This window comes from Ambystoma mexicanum, chromosome 3q (assembly GCF_040938575.1).
Source record: "Ambystoma mexicanum isolate Mex_15411 chromosome 3q, UKY_AmexF1_1, whole genome shotgun sequence".
Lineage (NCBI taxonomy): Eukaryota > Metazoa > Chordata > Amphibia > Caudata > Ambystomatidae > Ambystoma > Ambystoma mexicanum.
In genome coordinates, this window is record NC_090926.1 from 1,040,106,704 (window position 1) to 1,040,133,096 (window position 26,393).

The window sequence follows — 26,393 nt, forward strand, 5'->3', positions numbered from 1 at the left end:
AGCAAAAAGATCAGTTATTTCCTGGATTATTTTTATGAGAAAGTAACCCCAGTCCAGAGCCAGACGCCTATGCTGCCAGTCTCATCGCGGGCAACAGCGCCCCCCAAAAAGGCCATGGTTCAAGCTTAGACTGAAAAGTGGAGAAATGAGTGTACAGATGGTCTGTGGAAGGGAATTCTAATGAGGCCAAAACAAGGAGCAGCCACCACAGTGATGAACAACTAGGGAACAAATGTTAGTTGTTGGTTAGAAAAATGTATCATCCTATAAGGTGCATAAGGCATAGTTCTTTTTTTTGTTGTTTTTATTGTGATATAACCGCATTTGGGTTTCTTACAAATACTTCTTAATATAAGAAATAACTCAAATTCCATTACAGCATATTCATCACATTCATACAATTCTCTCATGGGTAAAAATTGAAAAATAAAATGAAAGAAGAATAAATGAACAGTAACCATCAGAAAATAAGGTAATCATCCAAGCACATCTCCTATCCATTGCAATAATTAATTTACCAGTATTTTTGTGGAATTAAACTTGTATATTGCAGTACTCTTATTACATTTAGAGTCAATTTGGTTTTGTGACCGGCAATCATTCTTTCCCAGAAGGCGCTTGATGACAACCGATCTAGTGAGCCGACTGAGTTACCCAGGTATTCAACCCTTTTGTCCCAGGTGCCTTTGCAGTATCTCAGTAAGTGCTCAAGCGTTTGTTTACTTGGATCCGAGCATTCCGTGCATAGACTCAGAGTCCCTTCTGTGAGACCCCATTTAGTCAGTACTGTGGCCATCTTGATCAAATTCAGGCGCACTCTCCTGAAATTCTGCCTTCCTTTTACATCTGGGAACTTCATCAAGTATCTAGGAACAAAACCCTGCTTTTTCCCGTACTTAAAAAAGGATGTAGGGATGGGAGATGACCTCACCGTATCTATTGTGGTGATCCAATCTCTCGTTGTCAGGGCTTTCTTGACCTTCAATGGGTTTGTGATCAGTGTGTGTTTATCTTGTTCACCATAGGTCAACTGATCTTCTGCCACCTGCCCGAGTTCTCTCACAGTTAATGAGGTGTCCGAGTTCAAGTTGTCCAGAAGGTCTTCGTTCAATGTATTTGTCATTGACACCAAAATAGATCTATATATGGAAAGTAGTTTCTACTCTACTGCGATCTTAAGGGATTTTAGACCTAGTTCATATGAGTGTAGCCGTTTGGAGGCCTCTGGGCAGGCCTAATACCTGCTTCCAGATATAACTCTCTAGTTTTTGTCAATCTATCGACCATAAGAGCGGTTTTGCCTCAATTCCATATAATAGCAAGGGAATGATTTTTGCCACATCACTTTATTATTGGCATGATGGAGAATTTACCATACAAACTCAAGATCTTCTTAATTTGTGCTAGAAGTTGTATGCATTTGGCCAATAATTCTCTGTACTGTGTCCCAACTGTAGGGACCACATGCAAAATGAAGCCAAGATATATAACTTCTTTTACCACAGGAATCGAACGACCACCTATTGACCAAGAAAATGTGGCTCCTTTAGTGCCCTTACACCCAAAGACTATAACCCTTGATTTCTCCGGGTTTACCACCAGATCATTTGCTTTCATGTACAAATCAAGTGCCTTCAGCAATCTTTGCAGACCAACAGGAGTCCTGTCTAGCAGGACAATGTCGTCTGCATACATAAGCCATTTAATAGCTAATGAACCCACCTTAGAGCTTGCCAATGCTGAGGACTCTATGAACTGTCCAAAATCTCCCAAATAGAACTTAAAAAGAAATGGTGCCACCATACACCCTTGTCTGACTCCCCTGTTAATGCTTATGTACTCTGGCATATGTTCAGCTGAATTAAGTCTTACTCTAGCTGAATTTCCCTCATGAAGGTTTACTAAAATGTTTGTCAGAGTTTTCGGGGCCCCTTTCTCCCCTTTCTGCTACAGAGCTTGTCCCGGTTCACCATATCAAAGGCCATATTCACCATATCAAAGGCGCTCGACAGGTCAACAAACGCACCATAGAGTCTCTAAAATTTTTTTATTATTATGGTTTGTTAGGGAGGCAAGTATAATACCATTTTAAGGATGTTGAGTGACCTCTTCTAAACCCTGTCTGTTGTTTGGGAATTATGTTTTCTCTTGCCCAGGTTTCCGGTTCTCTTAATACTAGACTGGTGATCAACTTGCTCTCTACGTCCAGCAACGTTATTGGCCTGTAGCTTGTTGGATTTCTTCGATCTCCCTTCTTGAAGATGGGGGGATTACAATCGCCGACCTCCAAGAGGAGGGAATTCATCTGTTCTCGATCACTCCCCTAAATAATGTATACAGGATTTCTGCCCATAGGATCCCATTTCCTTTAAGGACTTAGTAGGTTAGACCATTAGGGCCCACAGATCTAGACGAGGAGGATTTTTTAATCAAGTTCAATACATCCTCTCTATCAAAACTCAACCCCCAATTTCCATCACCCCCCCCTTGAAAATTGGGACTCCTGGTGGTATTTGATATTTCTCACCAAAATGGGTCAACCAGCTCAATTCTGGCACGTTATTCGTTTGGGCAAGATCTTGGTAAGTTTTAAGTGAGTTAATAAGTGACCAGAAATTTCGTGAAGAATTATTTTGCAAGGCACGCAACATTTCTTCTCCATCGTTTTGCCACAACTCTTCTGTGATGTCTGGACCAGCTCCTTAAGTTGTTTTTAATTTTTTTTTGTCTCTATTGCAAGTTCTAATTTGCTTCTTGACGTCTTTTTTGTAAGTCTTAATTGTCTGTGTCTCAAGCTTATTTGCCCATATGGCTTCATCAAAATGATTGTGGGTTTGTTGAAGGCCCTTCTGAATATTCTTTGGGCAATCAATTGACCATATAAAGTCATTGGCCCTCATTACGACCCTGGCGGAATTCGGAAAACGATGGCGGAAATGCAATACCGCCACCGAATAGCGCTCGGTGCGACTATGACCCGTCACCGCAAAGTACGATGCCATTAGCGACACCGTAGTGAACGCCAACGCTAACTGCACCAAGCACGCGCGCGCGCGCCATGCCAAACCGTAAACACCACCATGGCGCAACGGTACGCCAATTCCGACCCCAGCGGACATGTACCTAACGCCATCAAGCATGGCGGAATGCACCATTCCGCCATGGTGAGAAGTACGGCATCGCGAATCAACCGTAAACGGCCCCACTGACTGCCCGTACACCGCTCCCTGCCCACAAAGTACAACTCCCCGTAGGTGCAACGAAGCCACAATGCAACCAGTGAAATGCACAAGTCACCCATGCATGCCAACGAACAAATGGACCTCAAGAGGGGCCAATGGGAGCTGCAGGGCACAGATGGCACGAATACAGAAGCCATCCCAATGGACATGACCACAGTCCCCCACCAAGAAACGCACGCAAACACAGGCACCTGTGACCAGCAATATTCAGAAAATCACAACATTCCACCAGTCCACCTGGCTGACCGGCATCTGTCACACAAAACCCAATCCCCCGCCCCTGAGCATGACAACATTCAAACTGTCATATTGGCAGCCCCCATCCCTGACCTCACGGGCTTCGTAGGCAAACGCGCCCAGTACAGGACCACGCAACAAAACTCCGAAGCTGGAACCCAATGCAGATCCCCTCACAATACATCGCTCCCCAAATAGGAATATGCCACATCACTTGCAAAGAAGAACGCTACACGGCCCATATCAGAATAGAATTTTAATGCACATCAATATCACCAAGCCCATACAGCCATCAGGCCATGAACTCCAAAACACATTTCACCATTGTGGGCTGCATCCGCAAGAAATGACCAGCCACTACTCGTGTGACGCCCTGTTCCCTCATGGTACACAGAGCCACATACACGTACGAAAAGGCAACATGGAAGCGCACAGAACCGCAGGGCCGTCCCAATGGGGAGGCACTAGTCCAGCTGAAAGGCCGAAATGTTGCTCCGAGCCACCAGTACTGCGTAAGGGCATGTGGCCCATTGGCGATCGTCCCATAAGATCGTAATGCTGCTCCACTGATTAACACGAAGCAGCAGGTGTCGGGAGTAAAATCCATCTGCAGGAGTGGCATACAGATGGCAGTGGCAAAAGGGGAGGAGATACCTGTCAACCAAAAGAAAAGAAACAGAATAGAATGGCCATCAGAACTACATTCGAACAACTCACTTCAATGATCACACTAGATCCACAGCCATATGCATGCAAGCCCACTCCAAAGGATCATCACCACCCCAAAACCACTTGCGAATCATAACTATCTATATCGAGGTGAAAACACCATCACAAACGAGTGTACCTGTGCATGCGCCTGTGAAAACAGAATCCTTCAGATGGGATTGGTAACGTGCATGGACACAAGTGTCTGAAGGCGCGTCGAGACAGGGAGGGCTCAACAAGGCCAGATAGACGATGGTCCCACTATGGCAGCCCTGCATCACATAGCGCAGGGGGGGCGGACAGATCCCAAGAAGCCCTGTACATGGCAAACACTATCAAATCACCTGCCCATGCATCCATTCATCATTCCCTCATCCCGTAATGAAAACGCCTGAATATTTACTCACATAACATTAGAAATATCCATTGAGTCTGTGCGTTATGCAGCCTGCAAAATCCACAGTGCCCCAGCACGTAATTCCAGTCTAGTGAAGTAACATGTATTTGGGAACGTCCTGCCTTATCGTCCACTACGCAATTGCGCATCCCATACTATTCATATCAATCATAGCATTCTCGCTATGGCCCCTGTCCCAAGGACATTGAACAATAGAACGTTATATTTGCAGTCAGACCTGTGGGCATCTCCTCGCCGCTAGCTGAATACCGAAAGCGCCGCCCTTCGAATTCCTCATTTGCAACATCACGTCTGTGGCCGTTTGAAAACACTAATTAATCCATCGAGTGCGGCTGTGTGTGAAAATGGCAACTGCCTTCACCCACGAATGGGACGCCCCGCCCGTCGTTGCAACTCGGTACAGTGATGAATGAGGGCCCACCGTTACTCGAGTACTACGTTCCACTGACCCTTCACAACTCTGTTCGCGACTGCACAGATAGTATGTGAAACAATGGGACCACAACAGAATGAACATATCAACCAATGTTACACGGCCATCGGGTACAAATACAAGATTGCAATAGCAAGATGCCATTCCACGAATTGCAGCGTTGTGCGCGGGACGTGCTCGGCCAAAGGGGAGAGCAGTTTGCACAGGTGGAATGAATCTCCACAGGTGGAGGCCATTCAGCCTGGAAACACATAAATTGCACAGCCAGTCTCCTCCCACAACCACACCGAAATGCTACCGGCAGGACTCGCGATGTTGGCCCTGGGGGACCTGATAGGACTGCAAGTACTCCAACTCCAAGAAGAAGACGAACACCAACTACAACCGGCCGCACGGAGGAGACGCAGGAGGAGGAGGAGGCCAAGGCAGGGCCAGCAAGGGCCGCCAGCACAGCCACTACCACCACGCAGGCAGCCCGCAATCCCACGCCTCCGAGCACATCCGTTCAACCTCACTGATGAGCAGATCCACACCCTCTACCGTCTGGACCGGGACACCATAACCGCCATTGTGACCATGACACAGGCTGACCTTGTCAGCATGATAGATAGCCCAACCGCCATCCCACCCCTACTGAAGGTGGTGTCTGTACTCCACTTCCTGGCCACAGGCACCTACCAGCACACAGTCGGACAGTTGCATGGCATTTCTCAGCCACTGTTCTCACGGACACTATTGCAAGTGCTCGATGCCCTCCTGCAGCACGCAGACGACTACATCTCTCTACCACGCTCGGAGCAGGAAATTACCAACACAAAAGTGGGATTCCATGCACTTGGCGGCATACCGGGTTGCATTGGTGCCATCGACTGCACCCATGTGGAATTGGTCGTCCCACATGCCATGGAGGCCCAGTACCGCAACCGAAAACAATTTCATTCCCTGAATGTACAAATAGTGTGTGACTCCAACAGGATCATTACACATTGTTGTGCCCGATTCCCTGGATCAACCCATGATTCTATGGTCTTGAGGAACTCTACAATACCACGCTACATGGAGCGACACGCAGGGAACAGATCCTGGCTACTCGGTGAGTCTCATTACATGCATGATAATGTGGGGTATGTGATTCGGCAATGACCTGGCAGGAAGGGGGGGGGGGGTGTGCGTACGTAGCAATGGCATTCCACATCATACGTTTCTCGTCCACATACAGGTGATGCTGGATATCCACTGAAGAGTGGCTCCTCACACCAGTCCGGAACCCACGGGACCAGCATGAGGAGGACTACAACCATGCCCACTCACGTACCCGTGTAGTCATTGAACAGGCATTCGGCCTACTGAAGTGTCGTTTCCGCTGCCTCAGCAGGTCTGGCGGGGCACTCCTGTACCGCCATGAGAAGGTTGCAAAGATGGTGATGGCATGTGTCATGCTCCACAACATGTGCGTACGTAGAAATGTGCCCATGCCCCCTGACGCAGAACTGCAAGCACCTGAAGATGGTCATGATGAGGGTGGGGATGTGGCAGCACCTCAGGGAGTCTGCGAGGCACCGGAGGCCCGTGACATTCGTCAGCATCTCATAGATGCATGCTTCTAGCACTCACGCCTGGTGGCTGATACATGGACACGGGACTCGTGGCACTGTGTGTGTCTGGGACATGCACAATATGGACTGTACGCCTATGATGGCCTAGTACACAAAGATCAATGTCCACACATCTCATTGGTTGATCGTGCACTTTTTATGGCATATGTGATATCATGTTGTACACCCTATCGACCCGCCACCCAAGTGAGCCCAGCACACCCCCTCCACCCTCCCACCTCCCCCCCGAACACCAGTGTCCAAAGATGCTCATCGTCCGTGGGCAGTCGCTATTGCAAGCCCCCTCTGCGGGTATCAGGGGCACCCCTGCCTGTGGAGCGCAGGTTCCTCCCAGATCTACGTTGGGGGCTGCCCTGGACGGAACTTGCAACGGATGATGTCTCTGCCTGCTCACGTCCATGCATGTCCCTAAGGGTTTGCGAGAGCTCAGTGAGCACACGGCGCACTGCGGCAAGTTCACCACATACGTCTTTGGACGTCGCATGCAGTTCCCCCCTCAGGCTCTCGGTGCTTCTCTCCATTTGGACTCTCAGGCTCTCGGTGCTACTCTCCATTTGTGCCCTTAGTGTCTCTGTGCCTCTCTCCATTTGTGCCCTAAGTGTCTCAGTTGATGTTTCTATGTCTGCCTTAGTGCCCCCACATTCATCGGCATGGTCCTTGAGGAGCGTGGCCAGTTGCTGCTGTTGCACGATTAACTGGTCGAGGGACTGTTGCCTCTGCTGGGCCATGGCCATTTGCGGGGGTGTCACAGAGGGGCTGTTGTCCTCATGTTGCCCTGCCACAGGGCTTGTGGGGGATGGCCAGTCGTCGTCTTGTGGGTGCCCCTGCGTGGTATCCTCATGTAGTACGGGATGGAACAGACAGGGGGATTGGGACAGGTCATGGATGGATCTGACTTCGACATCCCCGTCTTCTGTGTCGGAGCATGCTGCCATCAATGGGGTGTCACCTATGGTGCTGCTGCCACCGGAGGCAGTGCCTTCTGTGGCATCCGTTGGGGGGACCTGTGGTGGTGGTGTTGTGGGCATGCTGGCTGCTGGGGTGCCTGTTGATGTTCCCTCCTGTGTGCTGCCACCTGATTTGTGCTGCTGCCGTGTCTTGATGCGTGCAGCTGAGGTGGAGGGTCTTTGGCCGTCGGTCTTGGCCCTCTTTGCAGGTGTGCTGGTAGGGGTGTCCTGCAGCTCGTCGTTTGGATCGGACCCTGTGGTGGAGTAAAGGAGGGCGAGGGTTATTGGTGGGTCTGTGGGAATTGGAATGGCATTGTATCACATGCATTGGGGTGGTACCTGAGGGTGATTTGGGTCGGGGCCTTGGAGGTGCTTCCATTTGTGTGTGGAGTGAGGGTGCAGTTGTTTGGCAGCCTGCAGTTAGGGTGTGCCTGCTGCACGTGTAGTGCGTGTTTTAGGGGTTTTTAATTATTTATGTATTTATTGTGGGTTTTAACGTGCGCTATCAGGCCAATGTGTGTGGACGTTCTCCTGGACATGTGTTTCTGTTGCACTATGGGGACACATGGTGCTTCACATGGATGGACTTTGTGGATTTAGCATTGTTTCATTAGGCCCACCTTCCTGATTCTTCGGATGTCTGCACTCCTTTCTCCATCCCTCCGACTCCCTCTATGCTCTCCATTCCGATGGTGGAGGCACAGATTTCTTCCCAGGGGGTCAGCTTGATTGGTGATTCCGACCCTCCCCCGGTGGCTGTGGCAATGTTGCGGTTGGCAGAGAGTATGCTGCGGACGCGTATCCGCAGGTCGTCCCATCGCTTACGGCATTGCTGTGGGGTGCGGGGTGCGGTCCCCACCGCACTTACCCGCTGTGCCACCAGAGCCCATATGGCCTTCTTGTTTGCGAGTGCCGTCCTGGTCATTTGCGTGGAGAAGACGACGGCAGCATTCTCCTGGAGGGTCTCTGTTAGCACGGTGAGTTCCTCACGGGAGAAGTGGACCTGCCGCTTGCGGTCGCACGCTTTCTTCGCTACTTTTCCCATTTTTCTTGGTTTCGCTAGGGTGGATGACGGGTTGGGTTGTGTCTCAGGGTGGTGATTTTAGTGGTTGTGTGGTTTTAGTGGTTTTATAGGTGTACGGCGGGTTGTTTCCCGTTCCGGGCCCGTGTTTTAACTTCCGTTTCCGTATATTTCCGGTCACCGTACTTTACGGTAGGCGCACACTGCGGTGTCCGCTGTGATGGGTGGCGGTATTGCACCTAGGGCGCCGTACGGCGGCGGTGTGGGCCGTTTTGGGGTCATTTCCGCCATCGCGGACTTTGCACTTCCGCCATGCCGTGGTGCTCGTGCCCGATGGGTCGGAATGGGCCGCACTTTGCTCCTTCTTGCAATGGCGGAAACGCTATTTACGCTGTGGCGGTCCGGTCAGTCACTTTCCGCCAGGGTCGTAATGAGGGCCATTGAAAGATAGCGGCTTACAGTTTTGATATAGGACTTCAGGGCACTCCCAATTGTAGATTCTGTCCAGACCATCATTTAGACGAGCGCCTTCTCTCTGATACTTAACCAGGCGATTTTTCTGGGCATTTACAACTACTTGATGGTCCCAAACCTCTATTGTAGCTCTACAACTCCAATTTATTTGTGTTACCAATCGCTTATGGTCACTTGTTCCACCATCGTTAACTGAGAAATGTGTACATTTCCCAAACCAATTTGTTGATAAGAAAACATAGTCCAGTGTTGACTCTGTTCCCCCGCCCCCATGTGGTGGCAGGCAGAACATCCTCTTCTACAGATCAGTTTAGGAGTTTTAAATCCCATTTGTCAAAGAAGTCCAACCACTTTCTACCATTGGATGTTATGTCTTTCATTCTTCCCTTACCGCATCTATGTTTAATTTTGATACATTGCCAGTTTAGGTCGCCTGCAACTACTAGGAAGGCCCCGAGATTATTAATCCTAATATCACTAAGGACTACCGAGATCGACTCTAGGAATTCCAATAATTTTTCCCTAGCCGGGTTCCAATACAAATTGATAATTATCTCCTTAGATGGTGCATTTTCTCGGGGAGTGACTGCTCTCACCACAATAATTCCTTCTTGTATACAGGGTATAGCTGTTATTTCTTTAAAACCTTTCTACAAGCAATCAGTAAACCCCCCATCGGTCTACCCTTGGCTTTACTATATGCTGGTTGAATTACCAAGTTGCAACCCTCAAGTTCTGGTATATTGACCAGCCAGGTTTCCTGTAGTAAGATCAGGTCACTCTCCCCAAATAAAACAGCTCTCATTTTATTGTTTACAAATTAGCTGGACCCGCGTGTATTCCAACTAGTAATTCTTAAATTTTTGCTACTAAAGAGACGCCTGCACTACCCGCAGCTTCTGACAAACTTGCATGATTATTTCTGGTAGCATCGGCCAGGATAATGGTTGTGACTCCTTTAGTTTGTCCAGCTTTCATTTTTTGCTGCTTAGCTTGTACTAATGAGACTTTTTTCCCTGGGCGGCTCCATTTTCCTCGGCTCCTTTGACTCCTGTACCATAACATGGCAATTTATCATGCACTTCCAGACCCAAGCAACTCAACTTCTCTGCCAAATTTACCAAAGCCTTAACCCCAATTTTGGATACAAATCCCACTTCGACTAAACTTGTGCGGCCCGGTTCTGGAAAACAAAAATATTCAATATCTTTTGTTGAAAATAGATATAATTCAGGAAGATTTTTTACTAGTGACAGGATCGCTCCCCTATTCAAAGGTTTGCCGGACTGTCTGTTTTCTTCATTAGTAAACCAAAGTCTCGGGATAGCGTAAGGGGTTGGTTCTTCTTGGAAATTTGCAGTTCTCTGTCGCAGCTTCAGAAGATTGAATTGCAACTGATGGAATCACAATCTCTTAATTTCCAACTCCCGCGAATTGGTCTGGTTTCTTGGTCTCCAGTTTGGGTAAGCAATCTTCATTCTTACCGTCTGAGTAATCGGTCTCAGGTTTCAATGTTTCTGCTGAATATCCAGTTTTTACTCTTGTCATGTTAAATATTGGAGCAATCCTTAAGCCAGACTCACTCTGTGTTGGGGCTTTAGGTACAATTGTCTGTTTAGGCAAGAATATAGGTGCCAATTTTAGCAACTTCCCTGTGGTCTTTGATCTGACAACATCCTGTTGCTGTGGATTTTTGACTGAGTTTGCTGGTTTTTCTTCTGTCTGAGTGCTCATAGTTTTTTTTATCCGTTTTTGCCTCTTCCACTATTTCTGGGACAATATCAACTTGTTTTATTTTGCTTTTTTGATCCTGTTCCTCCCTGAACTTCCTGGAGGGTAGATTCAATTTCCAGGTTCCTGTCATTCTTTTCCGATTCAATATGATTTTCAAATTTTTTCCCCGGATCCGAAATCCCCTTCACAAAGCTATTTACATTTGATTTCCTTGATTTAGAGACTTTCATGTTTTTTGTTTTCCTGTTCTCTCTACACCTATACTTAGATGACATTTGGTTTGATTTTTGATTTTTCCGCCTTTCCCTTCTCCGTCTCTTATAAGATTGCTGTGTACTCTTCTTCCATGAAGTTACATTTTCAATCACTTCTTGAGTTGGAATCTGTTATTTCATCTGGATTTTCTGTGGGCTGTTCCAATGATAAGTCTGCAACCTGTGCCAGACGGCAGAATTCTTCCATCACAGACTCGGATAGAGGGGTATCGTCAACAAGTATACTCAGTCCTGGCGGAATGTCATCTTTTCTAATTTGTTTCCTGGTATTTTGGGGGATTTATTGTTTGTCTAGTATTTTTTATAGCAAATCCTTGATCTCTGAGTCTTCCATCAACAAGGAAGTTAGTTGTTTTCAGTTAGGTTTCACTTTGTTTAGAAAATCCGTCTTCCATCTTTGTCAGTGTAGGCAATACTGAGCAGTTTATCACATTGCTTTGGCCTACCACTTTAAATTCAAATTGTTCGATGTCCTTAGTCATTTCCATCAGGATCCCCGTGTGCGTCTGCACATCCCTTTTAAGGAGTTCGAAGACTTTCACCAATGAGTTCAGAACATAGTTCAATGTTGGTAAAGTTGGATCCCCTTCCTTTGGATCTTGATTCTCGCCTCCAAGGGCTACCCTTGGTCAATGGGCTAAATGGTCTGTTTTTAATTCATCAAACTCGGCTGAATCTCTTCTAAATGCCTCTGTTGAGTTCAGTCTCTCTCCTTGGTATGATGGATTTTGACTTGGGCTCAGTAGATGGTTAGGGGTCCTTGAAAGATCCATTACTGAGATTGGTAGTTCTGATTGTGTATTCTTAGTCAGTGAATTGGAATTCTGGTTTGAGGCCTCAAGAAGTTTGAAGTGAGGGCACTTAAGCTGTTGTCTACGTTTCTAGAAATAATGATCAATGGTCCCTTTATATTTATTGATGTCAAAGTAAAATCCTTTGATGTAGCTGGAATATTTTTTACTGTATCTCTCGAAATTGCTTCTGTTGATGACTTGTCAACTTGTGGTACTTGATGAATTTGGGCCTCCACTAAGTTAGTATCATTTGTCAGGGTAGTAGGAATCTGTGGACCTGGATTGTTTTCTTCCACCTGCAAGGATTTTTCAATGTAGGAGCCATCCCATTGAGGGGCTCTTAGGTCGTCAACACTGCAGTCGGCCACTCCTCAGATTGTAACGAGAGGACATTTCTCAAGTTTGTGGAACTCTTTATTGAATATTGTTATGGATACTAAATTAATATTATTAGTTTTGTTTAAGATTCAATTATCTGATTTACTGCTCAAATAAGGTTCCACACTTTGTTTTTAAAAATAAGGTGATATAAAAAGAGATCAAAGGATTAAAATCTCCAAACAGTCGCCCTGTTTCTCGCCTTTTTTCCGGCAGCTAAGGTAGATTGAGTTTATTGTTACAGTAGGTTCAATCTGTGTACTCTCATCCTCTGTTGTAGTTGTAAACACAGATCTCGTATGAACCTATTGTGTTAAAAAAAAAAGCCTGCAGAGAACAGTAACTCTGCAGAACATAAATTGCCACCTGTGTTGCCACCTGTGTTACCAGGTCAGTGGGATCAAAGAGACCCAGTCTCCACAGTCTCCCTACTGGGCACCGGATGACCAGCAAACAGCAACCAGCCCCCTCGGATTGAGTGCTAATAATTTCTTGTTCTGCTGGATCGGCGGGTGTGCAGATCCACGGGCTAACCCCTTTCTGACCTGCTCCCTTACCGGCTCTTATTCTTCCGAGTTCTCTAAAGTCACTCGGGTTCACTCGGCGGTCGAATTTATAAGGTTTATGAGGCTTACCAATTCGGGTCACACGGAGAATGCGGAATTCTCCAATTGTTGGTCCGCGTCCAATCTAACTCGGTCCGGTCTTGGTTCAGTCTCCAGGCTTAGCCCCTTCCTTGGTCCTTTGCCCAGACCACGAACCGCAGAACCGCCAAAGGTTCGTCTGTAGCCTGTAGCGGAGTCGCTCCAGTGTCTCTCCAGCCGACTCTCCGGACTTCCCGTTAGAGGAAAGAACCTTACGCCACGTCACTGTCAAGCCGCACCGAGAATGTACACAGAATCAGCCGCTTCCCCAAGGCATAGTTCTGTTAGAGAGCAAAGAAAGGGTGGTGCCAGAGAGATGGCGGAAAACCTATAGTGTCTTAAAATGCACCACAGTTTAATTGGGAGCCAATGGTTTTTAATAGCGAGAGATCAGAAGAGTAGCAGGGCCAAAACACATGACAAACACCTACATTTTGCAAGATTAGATGTTGTAAATTAAGTTAAAGAGCGGTCCAAGTAGAGAGAAATGGAGTAATACAGGTGAGGTTGGTTCAAAGCAGAATAGGCAGAAAAGTTTGGTTTATCTGGAACTCTATGCTGAGATAATACGAGCAAGAAGAGAATTCTGGAGAAGGAACAAGTTACTTACCTGTAACTGTGGTTCTCCAGCATGGGTCTGGCATTTATTCACATGCAAACCCTCCTGCCTACCCCTCTGCGACTCTTCTCTTGGTCCTACTGCCACTTTTGTGTGCTACCAAATCTGAAGAAGGCTGCCAGAGGAGGGACTTAGCTAGAGGGCAGTTATTGGCTGGGGGCATGTTAGGGAGATTTCTGACACAAGTGCTAAATTCCCTCTACCTTGGAGCCCTCCAGCTCTTTTGTTAAATTTTGGGGTTATAAAATCACTCCATAGGCAGCATCTTTTTCTATGGGTCACACAGAACCTTCAGTGCAGTGACACAGGAATGTCTTTTAGACTTCCAAGGTTTAATACCTTCTCTGGGACTGACCACTGTCTCCCAGAGCATGTAAAGTTAAATTGACTTTACTAGTCTCTTTAAATTTACAGACCCAGCACACACTATCTTACTATAGAGTGCTGGAGGGGTTGCCTAGCTTCCCGAGTCAAAACACTCATGTAACAGTCAAATGTTACTCTTTTCTACTTTAAATGGCTGGTGGCAGTGGTTTAGATCAAACTTAAAAATCGGGTCTGCCATTTTTTCAATATAGCGCCCCAGACCTATCTGTAAAAACAGACTCCGGTCAACTTTTTTCGCCATTTCTTTTAGGAAAAGTCATTCTTGTGTTTGTCTCTGCGCGCAAAACCCTTTGTTAGTTGGTCTTTGGCGGGCTTCAGTGCTGAAGCCCTCCTCTGGCGCCTGAGTGTCTGGGGTGGACAGGATGTGAGGGAGGTGCCCGAAACTCCCTGTGCTTAGTCTCCTAGGAGACCTGAATGCACTCTGGCGTGATTCGCCGGCTGGCTGGCCAGCAAGGACAGCCACCCTGCTGTGTGAGTGACAGCCAGCTGGAATGAATGGGGGGGAAACTGTTTAAAAGCAGGTCTCTGGGACTTGGAAAGCAGAGTTGACCACTGGAATGAAAGCACCGAAGACTAGCTAAAGGAAGAGGACTGTTGCAACTCCTGGACGACCCGCGAAGCCCTGCTGCAGGTCCAAATTGCCTGAAACTCCATCGACAGAGAAGCCCTTCAAGGTTAACTTCTTCCCTTGAGTTTGGTGGGAACAACCAACTCGCAAGCCACCTGGATACTGTCCCCATCTGGTCGAATTTTCATCAGAGTGCTGTTGAAAACTGGATAGCCAGAGGGAAGGAAACCAGCTTGTGGACTTTAAGGCACTCACACCTTAAACCGACGTCTTGCTAAAGCTTTTGGCCTCTTCCCTGGGCAGTGCAGGAACCTCCCGACGTCCTTCTTGTCCCCATGACTGAAGCTCCGGAACAGCAAGGTCTGCTCGAACTGCCAGGAACAACTGCCTCAGCTACAGCTTTATTAATTAACAAGGTACGGAGGCCACCAGGGGGCGCAAAGGCCATGGCTGCTTGAGTGTACTGCTCCCGCCGGAGCCAGGCTGTTAAAGGTGACTGAGCCCCCCTGGACCCTCCCAGGCGGACCCAACTTGCCGGATTAGCGTGGTCACCCCCCCACCCGCAAAAGACCGACGCTCAGGAACCCCGGGAGGCCGAGAACGAGACCCGAGGCCTCCGGGGGGGGAAACAGTGTGAGGCCTCGGCGACCGCGGAGCCAGGGGAGGAGACGCGTCCCTTTGGAGCCGTGTGGACGCGCTGGATGGGCCGGCCCCTCACCTCGATCTGCCCCCTACACCTGCTGGAGGAGCGGTCTGGCCGGGGACAGTGGCCCCATTAGAGCGGGGGAGCGGCCACAGAGCGGGAAGTGGGCTCCCCCGTACTGGACAATGCCACGCCGGAGACTTGAAGCCGGCACCCGGGAGAATGGGGTGGAGGTGCCGGAGCGCAACGCCCCCCAGAGCCTGCCGAGCGATTCCTCGGCGCAGGCCAGAGGGGCCCAACGAAGGTCGCACAGGTAGGCGGGAGCCTCCTGCAATGCAGCAGGGCCTACATCACGATACAGGGGGGTGAGCGCAGGAGCACACAGGAGCTGCATTTGTCAGGAGAGCAGGCGGTGGTGAGGGGGCCTCCCGCACGTGACGCGGGTGGGGGTCCCTGGATCCACTCCCGGGGCGCGAGCCCGCCAGCCATTACCCAGGAGGCATCAAGAAGGGGCTGCGAGTCTGCGCTGCCGGGCCCTTTGCCCGAAGTGAGCGCCCTTGGGGGCTTGTGCCTACGGCCACCGCTGGATATTCCACCCCCCTCAGGGGCACAGGGAAACCATCGTCAGTCGCGGGGGGAGGCCATATCCCGGTGCCCCCCACCCCCTTGAGTCCCCTCTGGGTGCCCCAGGAGGGAGATCACCGTCAGACCCGGGAGGGGATCCTCCGTCCCCGCCGGGGAGGTCTCGGTGGCAGAGCCCAGGGAGTGACCGGATTAACTGGTGGGAAACCCTGCAAGAATATCGCTACTAGGAGGCATCAAGTAGCAAAAAAGTGCAAGCCTCAATGGAGAAATGGCCCAGTCAGGGGCTCCGGCACCTTCCACAACGGCAATGGAAAGGGGCTTCGCCTCAATCCTGCAGGAAATCAGGTACATGCACTCCGACATCGCCCAGAAATTCGAAAAAAAGGACCAAAGGGTGGACGAGATCGAGGACAGATTGTTACAGGTGGAAACCAACCAATCAACATCAGCTTCCCAAGAAATACAAATGAGCATGAGGCTAGCTGCCCTGGAGAAGAGGGACGAAAGGGCCAGGCAGATGGATGACTTCGAAAACAGGGAAAGGAGGAACAACCTCAGAATCTTTGGGGTCCCCGAACTGGAAGGAGAAACGGAGAGACATATCACCCGGGCGGTGAGAGAAATCATCACCCTCCTGTTTGCAGAAGAGATGACAACGGAACTCACATTCGATAGGGTGCACAGGGCAGGGGGCAGAGCGGGGGGGGGGGGGCCCCTGGTCGATTTTGGTCCAGTTCCACTACTACTCGGAAAAGACAAAAGTGCTGGAGGAGGCCAGAAAGGCCCAGGAGATCACTTATAATAATGCCCAGATTTCAATCTACAAGGATCTCTCCGCCTATACACTGGCAAAACGCAGAATGTGCCGCCCCCTAACGCAACTGCTCAAGGAGAAGAGAGTGCGCTACAGTGGGGTTACCCCTTCTCTCTGGCCTTCGAATATATGGGTCAACGGTCGACTCTGATCACGGAAGATGACATACAGGGAGCCATCCAAGACTATGTAGCAGAAACGAACCCCCGGAGGGGCCCATCGGGTCTGGGGATGGGCAGATCAAGCGGTCTTGGCACGCCAGGAGACAGGAGAAGGAAAACCGGCGCCAGGAAATTCAGAAAAATGAACACTCCGTCACCAACGAAGGACGGAGAACGGAACGACTCTGAGGCCTGAAGATGGGGGCGACCCGTCAAGTTCTGGGATGAGGAGTGAAGACTCAGAGGTTCTACCACTAACAGGGTCCCCACAAACAGCAAGTATAAGGGGTCCATAGAGGGGACGATGCAGCAGGGAGGCGGGGGGGGGGGGCTCAAAGCGACGAGCACTACACAGAGCGCCTGGCTGAGGTGGGCAGGCTGGTGGTTCGGCCAAAAGCCAGTGATGGCAGAACTGGCTGTCCGCCGGGGGGGCGCACATGAAAGTTGGGGTTGTTCAGTTAGGGGTTGGGGATGGGGGGCAGTTGGGGAAATGTTTTAGGCCCACCCTGGGGGTGGGGGGTGAGAGGGGGTGCATAAAGCAAAACTACAGGAGCGCGCAAGGAAGAGTAATGTGAAAATGTTGACCGAGGGAGAAGAAAACCTAGATTATGGCTGAAAGTCTACCAGCCATGGGAGTGGGTTCACTCAACGTACGGGGCCTGAACACCCCCACAAAGAGGTCCCTGGTCTGTAGGGAATTTAGAAGGGCGAACCTCGACCTTCTCTTCTTGCAAGAGACTCACTGGGCACGGAGGAAAGAGCCCAAAATGCAGGGGGGGGGAATTGGCTTCGAAAAAGAGGCCATATTGAAAGACCCTGAGGGCTGCTACTTGCTGGTACGGGGGGTCCCTGCAGGGCGCCCCACTTACACTCGCCGTAGTATACGGCCCCAACGAAGGCCAAACTCAATTCTGGGAAGAGGTGAGAGATAGACTCAAGCTATTTGTCCAAGACACGGTGGTCGTGGGGGGGACTTCAACATGGTCCTGGACCCAACCTAGGATAGGAAACGCGTTGGCCCCCTAATTACCAGGGCAGCAGACGAGATCATGGCACGAAACTTCCAGAGGGTTAACTTGGAATTAGGCCTGGTGGACACTGTCCCGACCCCCAGGATGGGCGCCCCCTCCTTCACATATTACTCGGCCATCCACACGCCATTTTCCAGAATAGATTACATCCTAGTGGGTGAAACCCTGCACACCCATACGTCACTGGCCACAGGGTCGACCCCGTTCCCTGGTCAGACCATGACCTGGTCCGAGTCACCATAGCAAGGGGATGGCTAAGTGACCGCAGGGGACGATGGAAATGTAACGGCTCCTTGTTGAAGGATGAGGTCCACGCACAGGGGATGCTAGACGCCATAACGGAATTCTTCGACCTCAATGATAATGGGGAGGTATTCTCGCACACCCTATGGGACGCTTTTAAGGCAACCTTAAGGGGAGTCCTCATCAAAAAGGGAGCCCAGAACAAAAGAGTAAGGGAAGCCCAGGAGAGGTCTCTGAGAGAGAAAATAGCCCAACTCCAGCCGGGGGGCCCCCCAGTGCAACCCATAAATTGCGAACAGGTTGCTGCCCTGGACGACTATAGGCTCCAGTTAAAGACCACCTCCTACACAAAACAGAAAGGAGTCTTCAACTGGTCAAGCAAAAGTATTATGAAAAGGGGGACAGGGCGGACAGGATTCTAGCCTGGAAACTGAGGGAGGTACAGAGAAGCAGAATGATGAAAGCAGTGAAGAACGAGCAGGGGTCGATAGCCCATGATACGCCCCACATAGGAGAGGCCTTCTGTCATGATGCCTACCTCCAAGGAGCCAGGTCCGACCCAGCAACCCCAGAGGCAGGCATCATTTCCCCCAGGGGAGTGCCAGCGGGCCCAAGCTGGGGCCCTTTGGACTCAGTCCTGGCGCCTTAGGCGCCAGGCTCATGTTGGACCTCTGTCCTGGCGCCTTAGGCGCCAGGCTCATAAAGCTAGACATGTGTTCAAGTGTTTTAATGTGCACTTACCTGATGCAGACCACGCTGCCACATCCAGGCCCTCTTGAGGCCTGAATAGGAACTACTTTACCTGTGGGACTACTTTCCACCCGGGTGTGGTCGGGGAAGGATACATACCTGATCGGAGGAAGGATACACACTTGGAACTTCTTCCAAAGCTATTTACACCACACCCGATCAGCAACTCACGCTTCGCGTTGTTCTGCTCCTCGCAGCTGGACGCTCACCGTGTCAGCTCCTGCATCTGGACTTCAGCCACGCCTGTCAGCATCCTGGGTCACCTGTAAAGGGAGACAAGAGACCTACCAGCTAATCTGCACCACGGAGACATCACCGACGATCCTGAAAGGGAAGACATCATTTTTAAAAGCATTTCGTTACGATCGCTGCAGCGCTGCATTTCACTCACCTTTCCTGAGTTCCTCCATCTTCAGCAGCGATCATCCGGATACACAGCCACTTCCCAGAGCCTAGAGAAAAAGACAAGAATAAGAGGTGAGAGAAGGAAGGGAATAGGAAAAGCTCAGTTTCCTTCTAAGACTTACCTGTTGGGTCATTCCAATTTCATTTCGGGTCTTGCTGCTTCCAAGCAGGACCCCGGCCCCTATGGGGAAAAAAGACAAAGACATTAGATGAGCGAATGCAAAAACATTACCTGAGCGCTCCTCTAGGACTTACCAGATCTTTACTGGAACTGCATGTTTCACTTCGGGTCGGCGCCATATCTCCGGCATTCCGAACCCTGGCCCCTATGGGGAAAAGACATCAACATCAGCGCTTTGTTGCAAGAAGTCTCCAAAGGAATCTTCATTCATCACCTGAAAAAAGACAATGAACATTATTATTTAAAGCTTGAACTTTTGAACTTGCAACAGAACTTTTACAGCGCCTTACCAGTATAATCAAGCTTACCTGAACTCCCATCCAACCTCAATCCAGTGAAGTAACTGGGTTCAACGCGCCCCTGCGTCAGAAGCAGGATGGAGAGCTCGTCCTTTCAGACCCTAAGGTGAGACTTCACGGGGAATCGTGGAAGGGTATCGTGGAGGGTTGGAAGAGAGTGGGAGGCTTGAGCATAACTCAGTCAGTAGGTAATACTCCCTTTTCACGCACAGGGGAATATTCCTGCGAGCCGGAGAAGCCAGAGTAGAGGGCCCTTCCTTCAGAGTCCTGTGCTTCACCATTGAAGAAGCATCAGCACTCGAAGCCAGACCTGCGCCTCCGTGGGAATCAGGTGAGCGTTGCACCTTCCGCCGATACTATGAAAAATTATATTCATCAGAATACAACGGGGGTGAGGCAGAGATTGAAGGGTTTTTGAACTCCATACAAATCCCAGCCCTGACTAGGGAGATGGTGGAGAAGTTGGAGGGTCCGGTGACCGAGGATGAGATGGAACACGTGATTAACGGGATGAAGGAGGGCACTACCCCGGGCGAGGGTGGCTTCACAGTGTACTTCTATAAAAGGTTTCGCTCGACCCTAGCCCTTCACTTTGTAAAGGTGTTTAATGCAGTGCTGGGGGGGGGGGACTCTCCCAGATTCCATGATGAAGGCCATAATAGTAGTGTTGCTCAAGGACGGCAAGGACCCCAAGGAGTGCTCCTCCTACCGCCCAATATCTCTGTTGAACATTGGCGTAAAGATCCTAGCTAAGGTAGTAGGGAGGCGGATGGAGGGAGATGCTGCCGAAACTGGTCCATGGGGACCAGGTGGGGTTCATAAGGGGAAGACCGGGTTCAGACAACATCCGCAAAACTATAGATTTGTTCCATTACGCCCAGGGGTTGGACCTCGACGCGAGTGTCCTCTCCCTGGACTCAGAAAAGGCATTTGACAGGGTCGAGTGGAGATGCATGGAACTCCTCCTCCAGAAAATGGGCTTTGGGGTACACATTAGGGAATGGGTGGCCGCACTATACAGAGCCCCAATGGCAAGGGTACAAGTGAATGGCAGGCTGTCAGAACCATTCCCCCTCTCACGGGGAACAAGGCAGGGATGCCCACTCTCTCCCCTGATTTATGTCCTCACAATGGAGCCCCTGGCCATAGCATTTAGAGCACACCCTGACATCAAGGGGGTTAGGAGAGGCAAAGTAGAATTCAAGCTTTCCCTGTTCGCGGATGACATTCTGGCTTACCTGATGGAACCTGGCTCCTCGCTCACTCCCCTCCTGTCCCTGATGTCCACATTTGGGCGTTTTTCGGGGTTCAAAATCAATGCAACTAAGTAGGTACTACTCCCCATGAGAACATGGGACTCGGGCTTAGACTCCCTGGACAGGCTCAACGGGATAACAGTGGGGAAGGTCTCTATCCGATACCTGGGCGTCGTCCTCACCAGGGATCTATCAAAACTTGCCCCTGCCAACTATGACCCATCATGGCAGGGATCACCGCAGACCTGTGGAGATGGGGATCAATGATTCTGTCCTGGTACGGCCGCATGACAGCGGTAAAGATGAATATACTACCGCGTCTACTGTATCTCTTCACTGCTCTTCCAACCAGCGTCCCCGACCAAACCTTTAGGGCTCTTCAGAATGCAGTGTGAGACTTTATATGGCAGGATAGGACCCAGAGGACCGCGAGGGCTGTCCTGACCTTACCGAGAGAGGAGGGAGGGATCGGGTTGCCAGAATTTCAACTTTACTTCGGCGCCGCCCTGCTGCGCGTCCGCCTAGAACACATGAAAGAGGGGATGAAAACCTATGGTCCTACTTGGAAGACATGGACGCCCACTCTCTTAAATTTCGAGACCTCCTGTGGGCCCCACGCAGGTTCATCCCGAACAGACTTAAATCCCACTCAACACCGGGAGTTCTCTGGGCAATCTGGAATGAGGGCCCCCAGACTGCATACGTTGTGGCAGTCCCGATGTCCTCAATCTGAGGAAACCCCCTCAAACTAGGAAGTAGGGGGTTGCGTAATGCACAGGCCTGGTCCGACTCGGAAATGGAGTGGGCGGGGCAGATGTTCAGGGAAGGGGAATTCCTAGCATATGAGGAACTGAGAGACGCTCTCGGGCAGGGGTCCCTCTACATATTCGAATACCTCTGCCTGAAGGGTATCCTTTGTGACTAGTCATGGGGCCAAATCTTGAAGAGACAGCTGACCCCCTTTGAGAAACTACTTGACACAGCAACTTCAAGGAAGGGGGCGGTATCCGGGATGTACAAAATCCTCAAAACTATTAACCTAGTGGAGAGGAGGGGTTATTGCTCATTCTGGAACGAGTTGTCAGGAGAGGTGATCTCGGAGGACGCCTGGTCAAGGATATTTAAAATATCATTCCATGGGAATTTATTCACAGCAGATATGGAACACAACATTAAGATCCTGCAGGGGTGGCATAGGGACCCCGTGAAGTTGTCAAAATGTTCTCTGGGGTGTCCCCCGAGGGGCTGTGACCAGGCCGGAACGAGAGGCCACATGTGGTGGCACTGCCCAAAAGTACAGGCGTATTGGGAGCAGGTAAGGGGTTGGATTGCTGAAGTCTGAGGAATTACTCCCCCATAACCCTCTGACGATGTTCCTGGGTCTCCCTCCGGAGGACACGGACATCTACAGATACCCTAGAATGTGGGAAACAATGCTGAGGGCGGGCAGGGTGGCCCTGGCGCAGAAATGGAAGAGCCCGGAGACACCCTCCAAGGAGGACTGGTTGAAAAAAGTAAAGAATATGTTCTTAATGGACAAACTAACGGCAATGATGAACAATGACTTTGGTTCATTCCAAGCGAACTGGTATGGGGTGCAGAGCAGACCTGGGGATGGGACGTTCATTGATGTCTGGTTTGGGCCCCGGCGGGGGCGGACGGGGATGGGGGTCAGGGAAGAACTAAAGATAGACCGGGCGCCCACGGCCTGGGGGACGGTGGACAAAACACAGCCAAAGAAGAAGTCAACGACCACATTTACTCCCAAACTCAGGGCACAAAGAGGTTTCATGGAGACTCCGAAAATTATGTTTTTTTTGATCAGGTGATCAGGGGGGTGGCTTTGTAATGGGGTGAGGGGTGGAGGGCAGGAGGGGCAGGTGCTATTGGGCCAGTCGAATGTATATCCTTTGAACATGCATTGAGCCTGTTTGTTATATTAAGAAAATGTTAATAAAACCAAAGTTTTTAAAAAAAAGGTACTATGCAAACGCGGTCCGGAAATCTTTTCGGCCATCGTGAAAGTGCCTGTAATTTCAACTTCGAAGGCTTGTCCTTCCCTAAACATTCATCAAAATTTTCGCCTAGCCAAATTCTTCTAAACTTCATGCCAAAGACCTAACCGTTACTACCAGAATTGTGCTATCCTATACAAAAGACTCTGAACCATTGACTTTGGCCCAGGCCTATGAGAAGAATTGGTGGTTGTAGATAACTGAAACCCTTTGCACTGCCTATGAATATATTTGGGCCGTCGATTATAACCTTGTCTTTTTACCCCTTTAATAAGTATCTGAAGTGCGATTTTGCTCCCACTTCAGTGAAGCTAAACTTGTTCATTTACTTAACGGTTGTATTTTTGTAGTTATTAGTGTGTGATATTGAGCTGCTTATGCTAGTGTAATATTTTCTAACTGACTGAGTAAATAAATGTATATTCTTTTACCAAGAAACCTTGAGTAAGTGTGTTAGGGTAATTTCTGGTGGTCGGCAGAGCCGTACCCGGGGTCCGCGGACCTCCAGCTCTCGGAAGGCCCTAACTCCCTCTGCGTCCCCAAAGAAGTAGGAGGCCCAACCAAGAGCAATAGTTACTGCTGTTTTATTACAAGAAAACAGACAGGGACAGGTACATGGAGCGTAGGTTCCAAGCAACTTCTCATTGTAACCGGGCTTGCAGGCCCCTTTTGTATCTGAGTGACGTAACAATGTGCGTCATCTGTGAAAGCTCGTCCCCAAACCTACCACCACACCGGGTTGTTTCCCCGAGTGGTAGCTTCAGTATAGACCCGTATAGTGAAGTGTTATTGGTAGAGGTCAGGTGGTACGCTTGGGTCGTCCCTCTGCTGCTGTCAACTCTCGGGGTTTGGCTGCCTCTTTCAATTCTCTTAGTAGGTATAATACCTCACTCTCTTCCTCACTCTACTCAGCGCTGTCTGTGGCACTGCTGGGAGAGGCCTGAGGCAGAGTGTTTCCCTCTACCTCGCTCTCCTCTTCTTTGTTTACTTCTTGCATGCTCATCATCCCTGGGCCGTGTCCCTCAAACATCCTCCAGAGCTCGAAAATCTCTAAATGGTTTGCCATTCTTCCCCTTATAGCTATCCTTATTTTTTGGTCTGTACCTTTAGTCCGTTCTATGCTGAACTTGACTAGCTTATCCCTGTATGGTGGCGGTGTTGCACAGATGTACTGTAGTGTTGTTAACGTGTGGTACCCATGATGGGTCCCTACCCCATAATACGATTACATTTTTAGATATATTCCACCATTACCTGGCCCCTAGCTGGGGACTTCTGACTCTCCGCTGTCAGTAGGAAGGAAAAAGGTGTGTTAAAAACTTTCTTAATAACTTGAACACTTATTTCTATATTGTCTTGCACTGGGCTGCCGTCTTCCAACACACCCTCTTGCGTTTCTAGGGTCCCCTTCGACTCGTGGCATGCAAAGTCCCCTGTGACCTCACACCCAGCGCGGCGTGCTCTTGGGCCGCCCTGCCCTCTTGGCGTTGCCGCTGTCCGGCGCACCCTCATTGTTATTCGGGCTACTCGTTTCTCTTCTACTCCTCACAACCTGCGCTGCGTATGTCAGTAACGTCCCACCCACATGGGTTGCACTGCTGCTCCGCATACCCCCTACCCACATGGGTTGCACTGCTGCTCCGCATACCCCCCTCGATGACGTGCCGGTGTTATCCGTGCGTGGCCGCCTGCTCACCTGCACCCCGCTCTAGCCATTTGCTGCGGCTCCAAACTCCAAACAAAAAAAGCGATGTCCTGTGCAAGCCCTATGGGTGACGTCACCAGCTACCACAACGTATTACATATACACAGTTTGAACATACAATGCACGCCAATTTCCACATAAACGATACCTACAATACCCACAGCTGTTTTCCCACTACGCCTTGAGTGGAGTATCCATTAATCACCTTTTTCTCTATAATTGGGCTGCATCCACTGCAGCACCTGGCATGTGATACGCTCCCTCACTAGGGGAACTTAACCAGCACACTATCTTCCGCAATCTGAGAGAGACTCTAGCTACCTCCTGCGGGAATACATCATCTATTCACCGAGCTAAAAAACTCAATAGGAATCCTCGTCTACTGATCGAACCAGAACACCGACTCATATGAATACCATACCCCCATACATGTGTTCGCTATCCAGTCCAATCAGCGCGGCACTCCGTCCAACACGTGGGCACCTGTCGCCCCACCCAATTTGCTCATCAACACTAGAAGGGACTCGCTCCTTTCCCTACTCCAATCCACGTGACGATCAACACTGATACTCCAAATTTTGCCACGCTGTAGAACCACCCTCCACCCTATTTACAATGCCTACCCCCACCCGCACGACATCTTGCTCGTTTTGTGGACCATACTCCCATCGGGCTCACATCTGCCGGTGCCGCTCGGCTGCGGGCACCCCTCCCAATCAGCTCGCCACCTCCCCTCGTCTGGACCGCTTCTGGATACTCGCCAACCGCGGGCGGGAAATTTCTGAAGTTGGCGGCCCATCTCCGGATTACGCAGTCCGGTCGCTTTGCAGTTCCGCGATGGTCCTGCAGTCCTCCAAGGGGGCAATGGCGGAGGGTGCCGGGTTGCCATGCCACCTGGTCACAGTCGGTCTCGCTGGGATCTCCGCAGTGCCTCCAACGTGTTAAGGTAATTTCTAGTGGTCAGCAGAGCCGTGCCGGGGGTCCGCGGACCTCCAGCTCTCGGAAGGCCGTAACTCCTTCTGCGTCCCAAAAAAGTAGGAGCCCCCGCAAAAGAGCAATAGTTACTGCTGTTTTATTACAAGAAAACACAGGGACAGGTGCATGGATCGTAGGTTCCAAGCAACTTCTCATCGTAACTGGGCTTGCAGGCCCCTTTTGTATCTGAGTGACGTTAAAATGTGCATCATCTGTGAAAGCTCATCCCCAAACCTACCGCCACTCCGGGTTGGTTCCCCGAGTGCTAGGTTCAGTATAGATCCGTATAATGAAGAGTGTTATTGGTAGAGTAGAGGTCAGGTGGTATGCTTGCGCCATCCGTAAAAGGCGTTACTTCTAAAAGGTTACATGGAGAGGATTAGTGATTGTGTTGTAATGTCAGTGGTTAGCCCCCGTGCCCTGATTGGTCCATCAACGAGCGCCCAAGCCTGGGACCATCGTCGTTCCCAGCCCACGATGTACCTGGTGTTAGCAACAGTGTGTTAGTGTGTCGGTGGACGACCATGGATGGGTCTTGTTACTTGCCATTAGAGCGCCCCTTTCCCATCGCCGCTTGTGTCTTGTTACAACTTTGTTGCGAGCTGTGTCCCAGTTGTGGGACACCAGTGTTTCTTCAGTCCTCGGGAGTTGGCGTTGTATCAGGTCGGCTTGGTCACGTGTTGAGAGATCGTGGCTGAGGCAGAATTATGGGGATTTTTTATGTATTTTGCTCCCGGTAGTCGCAGCAGTGTCAGGTGTCACCTTGGCTTGGAGAGCGTAGAATGTGAGTAGCAACGACACAACCTTGGCTACGGGGCTCCAATCAGGGGCTGTT

General features: G+C 50.1%; 1 protein-coding gene across 5 annotated transcripts in view; it reads left to right on the forward strand.

Moving 5' to 3' along the window:
- USP36 (ubiquitin specific peptidase 36) overlaps positions 1 to 26,393 on the forward strand; it is a 1,150,746-nt gene that overhangs the window by 586,154 nt on the left and 538,199 nt on the right. The gene's annotated exons all lie outside the window — the stretch shown is intronic.